This window comes from Pristiophorus japonicus, chromosome 2 (assembly GCF_044704955.1).
Source record: "Pristiophorus japonicus isolate sPriJap1 chromosome 2, sPriJap1.hap1, whole genome shotgun sequence".
NCBI classification, from domain to species: Eukaryota; Metazoa; Chordata; class Chondrichthyes; family Pristiophoridae; genus Pristiophorus; species Pristiophorus japonicus.
In genome coordinates, this window is record NC_091978.1 from 112,862,089 (window position 1) to 112,880,264 (window position 18,176).

Genomic DNA, 18,176 nt, shown 5'->3' on the forward strand with positions numbered 1-18,176 from the left:
CTTACTAATAAGTTTTGTGTCTGTACCAATGAATCTAGAAGTCCTACTTGCTTTCTTATTCACCATGATTTTATCTATCACGTGTCTAGCAGTGCTCAATTAGATCCAAGACCCATAAGAAAGAAAGCATCATTTGCCAGTTTTGTTTGGCTGCTGGTAAATTCCCTGACTACTGACAAAAACAAAAGTTGGTGTGTTCGAATGTTGGCTGCATGATTTCACTTCAAATATTGCTTACCCTGGCAGGAAAACCGTGCGCCACTGTGTTGCACTCGAATGTACACTTGATTGACGGTGAGTGAGGAAGCAGAAAAAATCCAGGAGTAGGAGTAGTATATTATATGAGTAGGATGGTTATTGACCTTCAGCTTGGCGAAGCCACCCCACCTCCCGCCCCCACTCTCTGCTTTCAATCAAAGAAAGAGAAACTTGCATTTATATGGTGCCTTTTACAACTTCTGGACATCCCAAAGCCCTTTTTTTGCAGCCAATGAAGCACTTATTGAAGTGTTGTCACTGTTATAATGTAGGGATTTTAAAGCTAGTCTCCTTAAAGGCTTTCAAAGGTTTATAGTTAATGCTTCTAATTTGCTCCCTTCTGTTAGTTGCCTTATCCTGCAAGGAGAGTAGTGTCGAGAGGAAGGATGTGTCAGGAGCAAATACAGTGATACCCAAGTGGCCATCCTGCAACCCATCTCATGTTTGAGTAAATGAACATGTATGATGTACCTGGCTTTTGAGTGAAGGATCTTTTTATTGGAGCCTTTTTAAGATGTAATTGTACTACAACTTTTTCAGTGCGGCATGTGGGAAGTCCTGGACGCTTCGCACAGCCTAGACAACCATGTGTGCAGGAGGTGTCTCCAGCTTCAACTACTCGAGCTCCGCGTTTCGGAGCTGGAGCAGTGGGTGGAGTCAATATGGTGCATCCGCGAGGCTGAGAGCTATGTAGATAGCACGTTTCAGGAGCTTAAACGTCACCCCGCAGCTTAAAGGTGTGCAAGCAGCGGGGAAGTGGGTGACCACCAGATGTAGTAAGAATGCTAGGCAGGTAGCGCAGGTGTCGCCCCGGGACTCCATCTCGCTTTCAAACCGATATTCACTTTTGAGTATCGGTAAGGACGATGGCGCCTCTGGAGAGTGCAGCCAGAGCCAATTCCAAGGCACCACGGGTGGCTCAGCTGCACAGGGGAGAGGGACGAAGAATAAAAGAGCTCTAATGATAGGGGATTCTGTAGTTAGGGGAACAGACAGGCATTTCTGCGGCCGTAGATGTGACTCCGAATGGTTTGGTGCCTCCCTGGTGCCACGGTCAAGGATGTCACAGAGTGGACGATGGGCATTATGGAAGGGGAGTGTAAACATCTAGAGGTCATGGTCCATATCGGGACCAATTACATAGGTAAAATGAGGGATGAGGTCCTACAGGCAGAATTCAGGGAGCTAGGAAGAAAATTAAAGGTTAGAACCTCAAAGGTAGTAATCTCCGGGTTACTACCGGTGCCGCATGCTAATGAGTATAAGAATAGAAGGATAGAGAGGATCAACACGTGGCTGGAAGGTTGGTGTAGGAGGGAGGGCTTTAAATTCTTGAGGCATTGGGACCGCTTCTGGGGGAGATGGGACCTGCACAAACCGGACAGATTGCACCTCAACAGCGCCAGGACCAATATCCTCGCGGGTAGTTTTGCTAGTGCTGTTGGGGAGAGTTTAAACTAGCTCGGCAGGGGAATGGGAACCTGAGAACAAATTCAAAAGGGAAGGAAGTAAAGCAGAAATTGGATAGCAAGAATCTAGAAAGTGAATCTGTAAGACTGAGGAAACAAGGCTTAGTAAGTAGTAAGCAAGGAGATCTTCCTGTGCTAAATGGTATATACTTTAATGCAAGGAGTATAGCGAATAAGGCGGATGAGCTACGAACACAGGTAGATACTTGGGAGTATGACATTATAACCATTACAGAAACATGGCTGAAAGAGGGGCAAGTTTGGCAGATCAATATTCCTTGCTACAGGATTTTTAGACAAGATAGAGAGGAGGGTAAAAAGGGCTGGGTCGCGGTACTAATTAAAGAAACTATTACAACGGTGAGGAGGGATGATATGTTAGAGGGATCATCAAATGTTCCCATATGGGTCGAATTGAAAAATAAGAAAGGGGCGATCACAATGCTGGGCGTGTATTATAGATCCCCAAACAGTGGGAGGGAGATAGAGCAGCAAATATGTAGGCAAATCGCTGTGATGTCCAAAAACCATAGGGTAGTAATAGTAGGGGATTTTAACAATCCAAATATTGATTGGGACAAATTCAGTGTGAAGGTTATAGAGGTTACGGAATTCTTGAGATGCATTCAAGAGAACTTTTTTGTCAGTATGTAGCAAGCACAACACAAGAGGGTCAGTCTTGGATTTAGTTTTGGGGAATAAAGCTGGGCAAGTTGAAGGGGTATTAGTGGGAGAGCACTTGGGTGCCAGTGACCATAATTCATAGAAACATAGAAAATAGGTGCAGGAGTAGCCTATTCGGCCCTTCGAGCCTGCACCACCATTCAATAAGATCATGGCTGATCATTCACCTCAGTACCTCTTTCCTGCTTTCTCTCCATACCCCTTGATCCCTTTAGCAGTAAGGGCCATATCTAACTCCCTCTTGAATATATCCAATGAACTGGTATCAACAACTCTCTGCGGTAGGGAATTCCACAGGTTAACAACTCACTGAGTGAAGAAGTTTCTCCTCATCTCAATCCTAGATGGCTTACCCCTTCTCCTTAGACTGTGTCCCCTGGTTCTAGATTTCCCCAACATCGGGATCATTCTTCCTGCATCTAACCTGTCCAGTCCCATCAGAATTTTATATGTTTCTATGAGATCCCCTCTCATCCTTCTAAACTCCAGTAAATAAAGGCCCAGTCGATCCAGTCTCTCCTCATATGTCAGTCCAGCCATCCCGGGAATCAGTGGTGAACCTTCGCTGCACTCCCTCAATAGCAAGAATGTCCTTCCTCAGATTCGGAAACCAAAACTGAACACAATATTCCAGGTGAGGCCTCACCAAGGCCCTGTACAACTGCAGTAAGACCTCCGTAATCCTATACTCAAAACCCCTATCTATGAAGGCCAACATACCATTTGCCTTCTTCACCGCCTGCTGTACCTGCATGCCAACTTTCAATGACGGATGAACCATGATATCCAGGTCTCGTTGCACCTCCCACTTTCCTAATCTGCCACCATTCAGATAATATTCTGCCTTTGTGTTTTTGCCACCAAAGTGGATAACCTCACATTTATCCACATTATACTGCATCTGCCATGCCCACTCACCTAACCTGTCCAAGTCACCCCGCAGCCTCTTAGTGTCCTCCTCACAGCTCACACCGCCACTCAGTTTAGTGTCATCTGCAAACTTGGAGATATTACACTCAATTCCTTCATCCAAATCATTAATGTATATTGTAAATAGCTGGGGTCCCAGCACTGAGCCCTTTGGCACTTAGTCACTGCCTGCCATTCTGAAAAGGACCCATTTATCCTGACTCTCTGCTTCCTGTCTGCCAAACAGTTCTCTATCCATGTGAGTACATTATCCCCAATACCATGTGCTTTAATTTTGCACACCAATCTCTTGTGTGGGATCTTGTCAAAGGCCTTTTGAAAGTCCAAATACACGACATCCACTGGTTCTCCCTTATTCACTCTACTAGTTACATCCTCAAAAAATTCCAGAAGATTTGTCAAGCATGATTTTCCTTTAATAAATCCATGTTGACTTGGACTGATCCTGTCACTGCTTTCCAAATGCGCTGTTATTTAATCTGTAATAATTGATTCCAACATTTTCCCCACTACTGATGTCAGGCTAACCCATTTATAATTACCCATTTTCTCTCTCCCTCCTTTTTTAAAAAGTGGTGTTACATTAGTTACCCTCCAGTCCATAGGAACTGATCCAGAGTCGATATACTGTTGGAAAATAATCACCAATGCATCCACTATTTCTAGGGCCACTTCCTTAAGTACTCTGGCATGCAGACTATCAGGCCCCGGGGATTTATCGACCTTCAATCCCATCAATTTCCCTAACACAATTTCCCACCTAATAAGGATATCCTTCAGTTCCTCCTTCTCACTAGACCCTCGGAAAGTTATTTGTGTCTTCCTTAGTAAAGACAGAACCAAAATATTTGTTCAACTGGTCTGACATTTCTTTGCTCCCCATTATAAATTCACCTGAATCTGACTGCAAGGGACCTACATTTGTCTTCACTAATCTTTTTCTCTTCACATATTTATCAAAGCTTTTGCCATCAGTTTTTATGTTCTCGGCAAGCTTCCTCGCATACTCTATTTTCCCCCTCCTAATTAAACCCTTTGTCCTCCTCTGCTGAATTTTAAATTTCTCCCAGTCCTCAGGTTTGCCGTATTTTCTGGCCAATTTAAATGCCTCTTCCTTGGATTTAACACTAATTTCCCTTGTTAGCCACAGTTGAGCTACCTTCCCCATTTTATTTTTACTCCAGACAGGGATGTACAATTGTTGAAGTTCGTCCATGTGATCTTTAAATGTTTGCCATTGCCTATCCACCGTCAACCCTTTAAGTATCCTTTGCCAGTCTATTCTAGCCAATTCACGCCTCATACCATCGAAGTTAGCTTTCCTTAAGTTCAGGACCCTAGTCTCTGAATTAACTGTGTCACTCTCCATCTTAATAAAGATTTCTACCATATTATGGTCACTCTTCCCCAAGGGGCCTCGCACAACAAGATTTCTAATTAGTCCCTTCTCATTATACATCACCCAGTCTAGGATGGCCAGCTCTCTAGTTGGTTCCTCGACATATTGGTCCAGAAAACCATCCCTAATACACTCCAGGAAATCCTCCTCCACCGTATTGCTACCAGTTTGGTTCACCCAATCTATATGTAGATTAAAGTCGCCCATGATAACTGCTGTACCTTTATTGCACGCATCCCTAATTTCTTGTTTGATGCTGTCCCCAACCTCACTACTACTGTTTGGTGGTCTGTACACAACTCCCACTAGTGTTTTCTGCCCTTTGGTATTCTGCAGCTCCACCCATACAGATTCCACATCATCCAAGCTAATGTCCTTCCTTACTATTGTGTTCATTTCCTCTTTAACCAGCAACGCTACCCCACCTCCTTTTCCTTTCTGACTATCCTTCCTGAATGTTGAATGCTCCTGGATGTTGAGTTCCCAGCCTTGGTCACCATAAAGCCATGTCTCCATGATGCCAATTATATCATATTCATTAATTGCTGCCTGTGCAGCTAATTCGTCCACATTATTACAAATACTCCTCGCATTGAAGCATAGAGCCTTCAGGATTGTCTTTTAAGCACACTTTGCCCTTTTCGAATTTTGCTGCAATGTGGCCCTTTTTGATTTTTGCCTTGGGTTTCTCTGCCCTCCACTTTTACTTTTCTTCTTTCTATCTTTTGCTTCTGCCCCCATTCTACTTCTCTCTGTCTCCCTGCATAGGTTCCGTTCCCCTTGCCATATTAGTTTAACTCCTCCCCAACAGCACTAACAAACACTCCCCCTAGGACATTAGTTCCGATCCTGTCCAGGTGCAGACCGTTCGGTTTATACTGGTCCCACCTCCCCCAGAACCGGTTCCGATGTCCCACGAATTTGAATTCCTCCCTTCTGCACCACTCCTCAAGCCATGTATTCATCTGAGCTATCCTGCGATTCCTACTCTGACTAGCATGTGACACTGGTAGCAATCCTGAGATTACTACCTTTGAGGTCCTACTTATTAATTTAACTCCTAGCTCCCTAAATTCAGCTTGTAGGACCTCATCCCGTTTTTTACCTATATCGTTGGTACCTATATGCACCACGACAACTGGCTATTTACCTTCCCCTTCAAAATGTCCTGTAACCGCTTCGAGACATCGTTGACCCTTGCACCAGGGAGGCAACATACCATCCTGGAGTCTCGATTGCAGCCGCAGAAACGTCTATCTATTCCCCTTACAATAGAATTTCCTACCACTATAGCTCTCCCACTCTTTTTCCTGCACTCCTGTGCAGCAGAGCTACCCATGGTGCCATGGACTTGGCTGCTACTGCCCTGCCCTGATGAGTTATCCCCCCCCAACAGTACCCAACGCGGTGTATTTTTTTTGGAGTGGGATGACTGCAGGGGACCTCTGCACTACCTTCCTTCCACTGCTCTTCCTGTTGGTCATCCATTCCCTATCTGTCTGTGTAACCTTTACCTGTGGTAAGACCAACTCACTAAACGTGCTATTCACGGCATCCTCAGCATCGTGCATGCTCCAGAGTGAATACACCCTCAGCTCCAGTGCTGCAAAGCAGTCTGTCAGGAGCTGCAGCAGGGTACACTTCCCACACATGTAGTCATCAGGGACACTGGAAGCGTCCCTAAGTTCCCACATAGACATGATACTTGTCCGAGCTCTCCTACCATGACTTAACCCTTAGAGTAACTTATTTGGAAACAACAATGATAAAGGTTACCTACTGATAGGGAAAAGAAAAAGAAAAATTACTCACCAATCATCAGCCAATCACTTACCCCCTTGGCTGTGACGTCACCTTTCGATTTCTTTCTACTTCTTTGTTTACCTTCTGCCTCTGCAGCTGCACCAGCTGGCCTTTTATAGGCCTCCAACCCCGGACTCCCGCCTCTCCTTGACTCACCAATGCTCCTCACTCGCGGGCCTTTTATAGGCCTCCAACCCCGGACTCCTGCCTCTCCTCGACTCACCGATGCTCTTCACTCACAGGCTTTTTATAGGCCTCCGACCCTGAACTCCCACCTCTCCTCTGCTCAGTCAGATTCAACTTAGTTATGGTTAAGGACAAGGATAGGCCTGGAATAAAAGTTCCAAATTGGGGAAAAGCTAACTTTGCTAAGTTAAGGAGTGATTTGTCCACAGTGGACTGGAAACAGCTACTTGTGGGTAAATCAGTGTCGGAACAATGGGGGGCATTCAAGGAGGAGATTGGAAGGCTCAGGCCAAACATGTGCCCTTAAAGAAAAAGGTTGGGAATAATAATTCTAGAGCTCCCTGGATGTCTAGAGACTTAGAGGGGAAGATTAAGAAAAAAGGGGACGCTTATGTCATATACCAACGGCTAAATACTATGAAATCTTTAGAGGAATATAGAAAGTTAAGAGGCAAAACTAAAAAGGATATTAGGAATGCTAAGAGAGAGCACGAGAAATTCTTGGCTAGTAAAATTAAGGAAAACCCTAAGATGTTCTATAAATATAATAAGAGTAAGAGGGTAACTAAAGAAAGGATAGGACCTATTAGAGACCATGAGGGTAATCTTTGTGTGCAGGCGGAAGATTTGGTAAGGTTCTTTACGAATACTTTTCATCTCTTTTCACAAAGGAAAGGGGCAATGCAGATACTGCTATCAAGGAGGAGTGTTATATTCTGGATGAAATAAACATAATGAGAGAGGAAGTATTCAGGCGTTTAGCAGCTTTGAAAGTAGATAAGTCCCCAGGCCCGGATGAAATGCATCCCAGGCTGTTGACCGAAGTAAAAAAGGAAATAGCAGAGGTCTTAACCATCATTTTCCAGTCTGCTTTGGATCTGGGCATGGTGCCGAAAGATTGGAGGACTGCTAATGTAGTACCCTTGTTTAAGAAGGGAGAAAGGATAGGCCGAGTAATTACAGGCCTGTCAGCCTAACCTCAATGGATGGAAAATTATTGGAAAAAATCCTGAAAGACAGGATAAATCTACGTTTGGAAAGGCAAGGATTAATTAGGGACAGTCAGCACGGATTTGTTAAGGGAAGATCGTGTTTGACTAATCTGATTGAATTTTTTGAGGAGGTAACCAAGAGGGTTGATGAGGGTAGTGCGTACGATGTAATATATATGGACTTTAGCAAAGCTTTTGATAAGGTCCCACATGGTAGACTGGTCATGAAGGTTAAAGCCCATGAGATCCAGGGCAAAGTGGCAAGTTGGATCCAAAATTGGTTTGGAGGTAGGAAGCAAAGTGAAATGATTGATGGATGTTTTTGTGACTGGAAGGATGTTTCTAGTGGGGTTCCGCAGGGCTCAGTACTGTGTCCCTTGCTTTTTGTGGTATATATCAATGATTTGCATTTGAATATAGGGAGTATGATTAAGAAGTTTGCAGACGACACTACAATTGGCTGTGTCGTTGATAATGAAGAGGAAAGTCATAGGCTGCAGGAGGATATCAATCTGCTGGTCAAATGGAATTTAATTCCGAGAAGTGTGAGGTCATCACAGGCAGTCCCTCGGAATCAAGGAAGACTTGCTTCCACTTTTAGAATGAGTCCTTAAGTGGCTGAACAGTCCAATATGAGAGCCACAGTCCCTGCCACAGATGGGACAGACAGTAGTTGAGGGTAAGGGAGGGTGGGACAGATTTGCCGCACGTTCTTTCCACTGCCTGCGCTTGTTTTCTGCATGCACTTGGCGATGAGACTCGAGGTGCTCAGCACCCTCCAGGATGCACTTCCTCCACTTAGGGCGATCTTTGGCCAGGGACTCCCAGATGTCAGTGGGGATGTCGCACTTTATCAGGGAGGCTTTGAGGGTGTCCTTGTAACATTTCCTCTGTCTACCTTTAGCTTGTTTGCCATGAAGGAGTTCCGAATAAAGCGCTTGCTTTTGGAGTCTTGTGTCTGACATGTGGACAATGTGGCCTGCCCCGTGGAGCTGATGAAGTGTGGTCAGTGCTTCAATGCTGGGGATGTTGTCCTTCTCGAGGACACTAATGTTGGTGCGTCTGTCCTCCCAGGGCATTTGTAGGATCTTACAGAGGCATCGTTGGTGATATTTCTCCAGAAACTTGAGGTGTCTACTGTACATGGTCCATGTCTCTGAGCCATACAGGAGGGCGGGTATTACTACAGCCCTGTAGACCATGAGCTTGGTGGTTGATTTGAGGGCCTGGTCTTCAAACACCCTTTTCCTCAGGTGGCCGAAAGCTGCACTGGCGCACTGGAGGCGGTGTTGAATCTCTTCCTCAATATTTGCTTTTGTTGATAAAAGGTTCCCGAGGTATGGGAAATGGTCCACGTTGTCCAGGGATCTTGATGTTTGGGGGGAAGTGCTGTGCGGCAAGGACAGGCTGGTGGATGATCTTTGTCTTACGGATGTTTAGCGTAAGGCCCTTGCTTTCATACGCCTGAGTAAATACGTCAACTATGTCCTGGAGTTCAGCCTCTGTATGTGCGCAGATGCAGACGTCGTTCGCGTACTGTAGCTCGACGGCAGAGGTTGGAGTGGTCTTGGACCTGGCCTGGAGATGGCAAAGATTGAACAGCTTCCCACTCGTTCTGTAATTTAGTTCCACTCCAGCGGGCTGTGAGGTGGAGCATGGCAGCGAGGAAGATTGAGAAGAGGGTTGGGGCGATGACACAGCCCTGTTTGACCCCGGTCCGGACATGGATTGGGTCTGTAATGGATCCATTGGTAAGGATCACGGCCTGCATGTCGTCGTGGAGCAGGCGGAGGATGTTGACGAACTTTTGGGGCATCCGAAACGGAGGAGGACGCTCCATAGACCCTCGCAGTTGATAGTGTCAAAGGCCTTTGCAAGGTCAAAGAAGACCATGTATGAGGGCTGGTGCTGCTCCTTGCATTTTTCCTGCAGCTGTCACGCTGCAAAAATCAGGTCCGTTGAGAGAGAAGGGTGAAGTGATGCACTTTGGGAGGGCTAATAAGGAAAGGATATACACATTAAGCGGTAGGGCACTTAATAGTGCAGATGAATAAAGATCTTTGGAGTGCTTGTCCACAGATCCCTGAAAGTAGTAGGCCAGGTGGATAAGGTGGTTAAGAAGGCATACGGAATGCTTGCTTTTATTGGCCGAGGCATAGAATATAAGAGCATAGAGGTTATGCTTAAATTGTATAATACTTTGGTTAGGCCACAGCTGGAGTACTGTGTGCAGTTCTGGTCGCTGTATTATAGAAAGGACATAGAAACATAGAAAATAGGTGCAGGAGTAGGCCATTCGGCCCTTCTAGCCTGCACCGCCATTCAATGAGTTCATGGCTGAACATGCAACTTCAGTACCCCATTCCTGCTTTCTCGCCATACTCCTTGATCCCCCTAATAGTAAGGACTACATCTAACTCCTTTTTGAATATATTTCGTGAATTGGCCTAAACAACTTTCTGGGGTAGAGAATTCCACAGGTTCACCACTCTTTGGGTGAAGAAGTTTCTCCTCATCTCGGTCCTAAATGGCTTACCCCTTATCCTTAGACTGTGAGCCCTGGTTCTGAACTTCCCCAACATTGGGAACATTCTTCCTGCATCTAACCTGTCTAAACCCATCAGAATTTTAAACGTTTCTATGAGGTCCCTTCTCATTCTTCTGAACTCCAGTGAATACAAGCCCAGTTGATCCAGTCTTTCTTGATAGGTCAGTCCCGCCATCCCGGGAATCAGTCTGGTGAACTTTTGCTGCACTCCTTCAATAGCAACTCCAGGTGTGGCCTCACCAAGGCCCTGTACAACTGTAGAAACACCTCCCTGCCCCTGTACTCAAATCCCCTCGTTGTGAAGGCCAACATGCCATTTGCTTTCTTAACCGCCTGCTGTACCTGCATGCCAACCTTCAATGACTGATGTACCATGACACCCAGGTCTCGTTGCACCTCCCCTTTTCCTAATCTGTCACCATTCAGATAATAGTCTGTCTCTCTGTTTTTACCACCAAAGTGGATAACCTCACATTTATCCACATTATACTTCATCTGCCATGCATTTGCCCACTCACCTAACCTATCCAAGTCGCTCTGCAGCCTCATAGCATCCTCCTCGCAGCTCACACTGCCACCCAACTTAGTATCATCCGCAAATTTGGAGAGACTACATTTAATCCCCTCGTCTAAATCATTAATGTACAGTGTAAATAGCTGGGGCCCCAGCACAGAACCTTGCGGTACCCCACTAGTCACTGCCTGCCATTCTGAAAAGTCCCCATTTACTCCTACTCTTTGCTTCTTGTCTGACAACCAGTTCTCAATCCATGTCAGCACACTACCCCCAATCCCATGTGCTTTAACTTTGCACATTAATCTCTTGTGTGGGACCTTGTCGAAAGCCTTCTGAAAGTCCAAATACACCACATCAACTGGTTCTCCCTTGTCCACTCTACTGGAAACATCCTCAAAAAATTCCAGAAGATTTGTCAAGCATGATTTCCCTTTCACAAATCCATGCTGACTTGGACCTATCATGTCACCTCTTTCCAAATGCGCTGCTATGACATCCTTAATAATTGATTCCATCATTTTACCCACTACTGAGGTCAGGCTGACCGGTCTATAATTCCCTGTTTTCTCTCTCCCTCCTTTTTTAAAAAGTGGGGTTACATTGGCTACCCTCCACTCGATAGGAACTGATCCAGAGTCAATGGAATGTTGGAAAATGACTGTCAATGCATCCGCTATTTCCAAGGCCACCTCCTTAAGTACTCTGGAATGCAGTCCATCAGGCTCTGGGGATTTATCGGCCTTCAATCCCATCAATTTCCCCAACACAATTTCCCGACTAATAAGGACTTCCCTCAGCTCCTCCTCCTTACTAGACCCTCTGACCCCTTTTATATCCGGAAGGTTGTTTGTGTCCTCCTTAGTGAATACCGAACCAAAGTACTTGTTCAATTGGTCCGCCATTTCTTTGTTCCCCGTTATGACTTCCCCTGATTCTGACTGCAGGGGACCTACGTTTGTCTTTACTAACCTTTTTCTCTTTACATATCTAGAGAAACTTTTGCAATCCGTCTTAATGTTCCCTGCAAGTTTCTTCTCATACTCCATTTTCCCTGCCCTAATCAAACCCTTTGTCCTCCTCTGCTGAGTTCTAAATTTCTCCCAGTCCCCAGGTTCGCTGCTATTTCTGGCCAATTTGTATGCCACTTCCTTGGCTTTAATACTATCCCTGATTTCCCTTGATAGCCACGGTTGAGCCACCTTCCCTTTTTTATTTTTATGCCAGACAGGAATGTACAATTGTTGTAGTTCATCCATGCGGTCTCTAAATGTCTGCCATTGCCCGTCCACAGTCAACCCCTTAAGTATCATTTGCCAATCTATCCTAGCCAATTCACGCCTCATACCTTCAAAGTTACCCTTCTTCAAGTTCTGGACCATGGTCTCTGAATTAACTGTTTAATTCTCCATCCTAATGCAGAATTCCACCATATTATGGTCACTCTTCCCCAAAGGGCCAAGCACAATGAGATTGCTAATTAATCTTCTCTCATTACACAACACCCAGTCTAAAATGGCCTCCCCCCTAGTTGGTTCCTCGACATATTGGTCCAGAAAACCATCCCTTATGCACTCCAGGAAATCCTCCTCCACCGTATTGCTTCCAGTTTGGTTAGCCCAATCTATGTGCATATTAAAGTCACCCATTATAACTGCTGCACCTTTATTGCATGCACCCCTAATTTCCTGTTTGATGCCCTCCCCAACATCACTACTACTGTTTGGAGGTCTGTACACAACTTCCACGAACGTTTTTTGCCCTTTGGTGTTCTGCAGCTCTACCCATATAGATTCCATATCATCCAAGCTAATGTCCTTCCTAACTATTGCATTAATCTCCTCCTTAACCAGCAATGCTACCCCACCTCCTTTTCCTTTTATTCTATCCTTCCTGAATGTTGAATACCCCTGGATGTTGAGTTCCCAGCCCAGATCATCCTGGAGCCATGTCTCTGTAATCCCAATCACATCATATTTGTTAACATCTATTTGCACAGTTAATTCATCCACCTTATTACGGATACTCCTTGCATTAAGACACAAAGCCTTCAGGCTTGTTTTTTTAACACCCTTTGTCCTTTTAGAATTTTGCTGTACAGTGGCCCCTTTTGTTCTTTGCCTTGGGTTTCTCTGCCCTCCACTTTTCCTCATCTCCTTTCTATCTTTTGCTTTTGTCTCCTTTTTGTTTCCCTCTGTCTCCCTGCATTGGTTCCCATCCCCCTGCCATATTAGTTTAACTCCTCCCCAACAGCACTAGCAAACACTCCCCCTAGGACATTGGTTCCGGTCCTGCCCAGGTGCAGACTGTCCGGTTTGTACTGGTCCCACCTCCCCCAGAACCGGTTCCAATGCCCCAGGAATTTGAATCCCTCCCTGCTGCACCACTGCTCAAGCCACGTATTCATCTGCGCTATCCTGCGATTCCTACTCTGACTAGCACATGGCACGTGGCAATCCCGAGATTACTACTTTTGAGGTCCTACTTTTTAATTTAGCTCCTAGCTCCTTAAATTCGTTTCGTAGGACTTCATCCCTTTTTTTTACCTGTGTCGTTGGTACCAATGTGCACCACGACAACTGGCTGTTCTCCCTCCCTTTTTAGAATGTCCTGCACCCGCTCTGAGACATCCTTGACCCTTGCACCAGGGAGGCAACATACCATCCTGGAGTCTCGGTTGCGGCCGCAGAAACGCCTATCTATTCCCTTTACAATTGAATCCCCTATCACTATCGCTCTCCCACTCTTTTTCCTGCCCTCCTGTGCAACAGAGCCAGCCACGGTGCCATGAACTTGGCTGCTGCTGCCCTCCCTTGATGAGTCATCCCCCTCAACTGTACTCAAAGCAGTGTATCTGTTTTGCAGGGGGATGACCATAGGGGACCCCTGCACTATCTTCCTTGCACTGCTCTTCCTGCTGGTCTTCCATTCCCTATCTGGCTGTGGACCCTTTACCTGCGGTACGACCAACTTACTACACGTGCTACTCACGTCATTCTCAGCATCGTGGATGCTCCAGAGTGAATCCACCCTCAGCTCCAACTCCGCAACGCGGTCCGTCAGGAGCTGGAGGCGAATACACTTCCCGCACACGTAGTCGTCAGGAACACTGGAGTCGTCCCTGAGTTCCCACATGGTACAGGAGGAGCATAATACGTGACCGAGCTGTCCTGCCATGACTTAACCCTTTGATAAGCAACAACAATGCTAAAGTTTACTCACTGTTATAGAAGAGAAAAAAGAAAAACTACTCACCAATCACCAGCCAATCACTTACCCCCTTGGCTGTGACGTCACCTTTCTGTTTCTTTCTACTTCTTTTTTGCCTTCTCCCTGTAGCTGCACCGGCTCGCCTTTTATAGTCCTCTCCAACGGACTCACGCTGCTCCCGACTGCCGCTGACACTGGGCCCCGGACTCCCTGCTGTGCCTTTTATAGGCCTCACCAACGGACCTCCTCGACGCTGCTCCTGACTGCCGCCGATGCTGGGCCCCGGACTCCCTGCTGTGCCTTTTATAGGCCTCTCCACGCACCTCTGACGCTGCTCCCGACTGCCGCCGACGCGATTGCTCTAGATAGGGTGCAGAGGAGATTTACTAGGATGCTGCCTGGAATGGATAATCTTAGTTATGAGGACAGATTGGATAGGCTGGGTTTGTTCTCATTGGAACAGAGGAGGTTGAGAGGAGACCTCATTGAGGTGTACAAGATATTGAGGGGCCTGGATATAGTGGATAGTAAGGGCCTTTTCCATTGGTGGAGGGATCTATTATGAGGGGGCATAGTTTTCAGGTGGTTGGTGGAAGGTTTAGAAGGAATTTGAGGGGGGGGCTTCTTTACGGAGAGTATTGTGGGGATCTGGAACTCGCTGCCTGGAAGAGTGGTGGATGCAGAAACCCTCACCACTTTTAGGGATGGTTGGATGGGCACTTAAAGTACTGTAACCCGGGGTACAGACCTAGAGCTGGTAATTGGGATTAGATTGGATGACCTTTTATTGGATGGCGCAGATATAATGGTAAGTACTTCAGGGAATCGAATATGGCCAGGGTGATCTCCTGGACTAGTTTCGATCGTCTGGATGGGTCGGAGAGGAATTTTCCCAGATTTGTTTCTCCCTAAATTGGCCTGGGTTTTTATCTGTTTTTTGCCTCTCCCAGGAGATCACATGGCTCCGGTTGGGGTGGATTGTAGAATGTTTCAGGGGTGTCGCAGTTGTGTGAGGCGGACTGGTTGGGCTGGGTGCTCTTTGCCTTTCCATCATTGTTCATAAATTTATATGTAACCTTTAGGGCTGCTGACCAAAGGCCGTACGGCTCTTTGTCAGCCAGCGCGGACACGATGGGCTGAACTGGCCCCCTTCTGCACTGTAAATTTCTATGTTTCTATGTTTCTATGTAGTTGCACCTTGAACTTGTGAACTGCTGCAGCATGAGCATGCAAGGCAAGCATTGTACGAGCTGTAAGGTAGTGCTTTGTATTGGGAAAGGAAACAAACTTAGCCCATCTACTTGATATAAGATACTGGTAGATTACCTTACCTTGGCTGCTTTATTCAGGTCAATAAACCCTTTCCTCATTTGGCAGTGTCTCTGGGTAGTGTAGATAACATTGATCCATTGTGTTGACTTCCCTGTGCACAGGGTACCCTGGAGTGCCAAATAGGGCAATTCTTCGTTCCTCCGTTTCATGTAACAGCATCTCAGCTGCTGCAATTGTAAGCCTGCGTGCTCTTCCATGACATTGCTTCACAAAAGCAATGTAGAGGAGAGTTCTAAATTTATTTGCCTGCAGAAATGGAGTTTTGTCTTGAATAGCTGCTTCAATGCTGGGCATCCTTCCCCGAATCTGTGCTCTTCCTTTGACTTGCGGATTACATAGCAGGAACTTTCTGTGAATGAGGGTAAATCCTCGAGAAATCATTGGGGTCAGTCATGCACGATTCAAGCAGATACAAAATCTACTCCCAGAAGTCTAAAAATGATGGCTTACTCGAGAGTCTCTGTTATGTGAGTCATGCTGTAAAGCTGCTTTAGCTATGCTATGTTGCAGAGGCACTCCAACAACCATTTCTCTTTCAAATTAGACATAACATGTTGCAGTGCATGCAATGATGGTGATAGTAAGAAGCCACAACTTCAGATATGCACCTGGAAAGTGTGCTGTGCAACCTAGATATTACTTTTGATGATAGATGAATGCTTAAGACAATCATATGATAGTCCTATGTCTGTTATTTTAGCAAGAGGCATTAACTGATTTTTTTCATTCATGAGACGTGGGCTTCGCTGGCAAGGCCAGCATTTATTCCCCATCCCTAATTGCCCTTGTAAAGGTAGTGGTGAGCTGCCTTCTTGAATCGCTGCAGTCTGTATGGTGAAGGTACTCCTACAGTACTGTTAAGTAAGGAGTTCCAGGACTGTAACCCAGCAATGATGAAGGAACGGTGATATATTTCCAAGTCAGGATGATGTGTGTCTTAGAGGGGAATTTAAAATAAATAGACTAACATCTGCTTTAAAATAGGCGACAGAGGAATGTCATATAATGTGGTATAATTGAATGCTCCTTTTGGAGACTGTGGTCTAGATTTTTCATTTGCAATGCCGATGGTAACCCAATCATTTTAAATGGCTTAATATCTGTGTGAAATCAGAGAATCTAGGCAAATAAATCTAATTTGGAATCCTTTTGCACTCTTGAAAGATGAAAAAGTGAAAATCTCTCTTCCAGGAGAATATTTCACAATATAAGGTTCATGCTCTTTGAAGAACTCATTGGCGTTTGGGGCTTTGCAGTTAATAGGCAGAAGAGTCTAAATTTTCCATGTCCAGGCCAGCAGTTAGATATCTCACCCATATCTCTGCCAATGTGTATCAGAAAATCAGCAGCAGTGCACTCGTGGCGTGCTAGCTGAGGGTGAAGTCACTGCAAGCCCAGAATTGGAAAATGTACTCCATTAGGTCAGCCATGCAATTTTACAAATGCATAACTCACGAGTACCAAATTTCTCTCACCACTATTTTAGCAGAAGAATGAAGCTATTAAAAATAAATTTGGAACTAAAATGTAACTGCCTCCATTGTGATAGCAGGAAGAGCAAACAATACAAGTTTTGTACAATAACATTACTCAGTAATTTTTACCTTTCCCCTCTTTTAAAGTAAAGATAGTCTTCAGATAGCCTTTTTTGGTTTGCTCATCACTGCGTAATTATTGAGAACTCTAGAGCCAAGTCAATGATGAGAATTTTAACTCCCGGTTGTGAAAATAGGCTTGTGAGTAGCCAACCCATCCAGCAGTGGTAGAGGGAGGCCCAGCCAATTTTAACCATAAGGCCTCATTAAAACGCCGTTGGCCAACTTTCTACCCAAAACAAAAGGTAAGTCATCAGGAATTGGTGGAACATTGGGTACCTGCCAGGCCCAAGGCAAGTGTGGTTAGCAGTTTACGAAAGAAGGTGGAGTCCAGGATAGGGGAGGCCCATACTTCCCTTGTGGGGCCCAGAGGGACCCCATTGCTGCTCCTACAAAGGAATATTTTAAATCTGGCTGGAAAGGCCTCTTTAGTCTTCAGAGCGGGTTGTATCTGCCGAGGCAGACACTGCAGGCGCCATACTCTCTTCCGGGTTGAGATAGCATCAGGGCCCTATTGAGAGGATAGACCCAGATTTACAAAATGTATGAGGCTCCTGCCTGACTCACATGGGCACCTCATATACCTGATGAATCAGGCATTCCAAAATTGGAACGAGCATAAACAAAGTGGGTATTTCACACATTCCATTTAACTGATCGTCAGCCCAGTTTCCGCTGGACAGGGGGCTTTAAAATTCCCCTCAGTGAATTACAACTCATTTGCTGAGCTAACATTAATGGAGGGCACTTTTGTCATTCTTAATTCACTCAGATCCAGTTGTGCAGAAAACTGCTGGCAGTGAATTAATTACTAAAATACATTTAAGAACTGCGCAACTGAGGCTTGTATTCGATAAAGGGCTAGAAATTCGGCTTTGTAGTGCCCAGTTTTTTCATGCTACGAGTGCCGTTTTGTGTCCAAAATGGTGCCCACATCATTCACGCACAATTCTGATGCAGGCCGCACCGGATGCCATCAAGACCCAACAAGAGGCATCCTTTACCCACGTCTGAAGCAGGAGTTAGGACAAAAGAAAAAGTAAGAAAGGCTTGCATTTATATAGAGCCTTTCACGACCACTGGACGTCCCAAAGCTCTTTAGTGTAGGAAATATATGCAAATAAGGGGCCTGCTTCTGCTCTCTTTTGCAACTTTAGTTTGCGTCTGAGGCAGCCAGCATCAGTGCTGATTGCTTCCGGAACAGCACGGAATTAAAAAAAGATAAGTCTTTACCGTAATCACCAGCGCTCCCGGCC

At 45.6% G+C, this 18,176-nt stretch overlaps 1 protein-coding gene across 1 annotated transcript in view; it reads left to right on the top strand.

Annotated features, from left to right (window-relative positions):
* Window positions 1-18,176, top strand: part of itga1 (integrin, alpha 1) — a 356,017-nt gene that overhangs the window by 269,443 nt on the left and 68,398 nt on the right. The gene's annotated exons all lie outside the window — the stretch shown is intronic.